Genomic DNA, 1,693 nt, shown 5'->3' with positions numbered 1-1,693 from the left:
TGCTGCTGCTGCTGCTGCTGCTGCTGTTGTTATTGTTGTTGTGGTCGCTAAAATTCTGCATTGGTGTTTTTTTTTCTGGAATAGTGTTGTTTATGAGGACTGCTCCATCTAGTTTGATCCTGTGGTAGATTCAGGGGTTAATAAGCCCTATTTCTTTCCCTTTGGTTTTTTTTTCTATTTGTCTCTATTGTTCATTGTTTTCAGGACAATGTAACCTTTATTGTATTGATATAAAATTAGTATGCCTCCCTCTGCTCCAACAAACAAATAAAACAAACTAGGAAACGACCTCCAGTCATCACACGGCAGAAGGACCAAGTTAAGGCAAACCTTGTAAACATAATCCTAAACACCGGCGTATGTGATGTAGTGGTTAGATTAGATGCTTGGCCGTCGCACGCACGTCACCCGAGTTCGGTTCCCGAGGGGGAAGAATACTTCTTCTATCGGATATCTCAGTCTTTCTGCTGTTATGTTGTATCTCTCTCAGTCTGGGTTGGCCCTGGCAGACAAGGTCGAAAACCCGCCTCTTAGATGATGTAGAGTGTGTCGATAGGAGCTTAAAACACCTACATTTTAAAACAAAACTAAGCCAAAATTTTAAACTGAATATAAACATCATGAAACATTCTTAGTAGTTTCGTTTTGAAAAGAGAACAAAAAGCTTTAGGGCGAGTAATCAACCCCACTACCAACAACAACACAAGATTGTCACTGAATTTAACAACAAAATAAAATTTTTAAAAAGCAACGGGGCGTCCTACGTAGGACATTGTTTTTCCCTCAGCGCTCTCAATTAGCATATTGCACAACAGCACCCCCCGCAAAGCTTTTCTGTTGAGTGGATATTTGCTTTCACTCTCTTCAAACGCTCAACGCATTTCTTCAAGCTTTCAAGTAGTATTCTATGCCTCGAAGGACTTACATGAATTGCGATCGTTGAATTTAGCCGTCCATTTGGAGCTTGCTTGACCTGTAGCATGCGAATACGGAGTCTCAATACTCTTAGTCACGGCCACATGTGGGTCGCTTTTAGTTTTGAAAGGTGCTCTGGTGTGGTTTGCTCATTCTTTCCTATCAAACGGAATCTATTCTTCGGCACCTATATTATGAACTTATTGTGTTGCGAGTGCCGTAAAACTCTTACTAAAAGGGCGGTTTGGGGAGGGAGGGAGGGAGGGAAGGAGGGAGGGAGGGGGGTTAGAAATGTTCTTTTATTACCGTTGTTTTGTTGCCCCCTTATGTCTTGCGCTTCTGTGTTGTGTTAGAAGCTGTGAGGTACTACTGTTTTCTAAACTACACATTGTTGTGAAAGACGTTGCTGATCGTGCACAGTGCACACCCTTGGTATCATGCTTGGCTGCGATCAAGGAATTTCCCTTGGCGGGTTTGAACTCTTAACCGTGTGGTGTTATGGAACTTGGTTTGTTTTTGAATCGTTTTCATGTCTGGTGTTCGTCCTGTTGGGGGTGAACATTAATTTGTTTCGGATTTCCTCCCCGTTTCTTAAATAGCTGGAACAACAATTTGAATTAGAAAAGCGTTTTCTCATTCAGTTTTTTTCCCATTTTCTCTCTTGTTTGTGTAGTAGTTATCTTTATTTGGTTGGGTTTTTTTTGTTGCTTTTGTAGTTACTCATATGAAACATCTGGAAGCTCAAGGAATATTCACCACCCAACAGAACATAAAATCT

The 1,693-nt window shown here is 41.2% G+C and overlaps 1 long non-coding RNA gene across 1 annotated transcript in view; it reads left to right on the top strand.

Annotated features, from left to right (window-relative positions):
• LOC101856119 overlaps nucleotides 1–1,693 on the top strand; it is a 26,681-nt gene that overhangs the window by 13,557 nt on the left and 11,431 nt on the right. The gene's annotated exons all lie outside the window — the stretch shown is intronic.

Source organism: Aplysia californica, unplaced genomic scaffold, assembly GCF_000002075.1.
Source record: "Aplysia californica isolate F4 #8 unplaced genomic scaffold, AplCal3.0 scaffold00452, whole genome shotgun sequence".
Classification (NCBI taxonomy): Eukaryota; Metazoa; Mollusca; class Gastropoda; order Aplysiida; family Aplysiidae; genus Aplysia; species Aplysia californica.
This window is presented reverse-complemented; position numbering and strand designations above follow the sequence as displayed.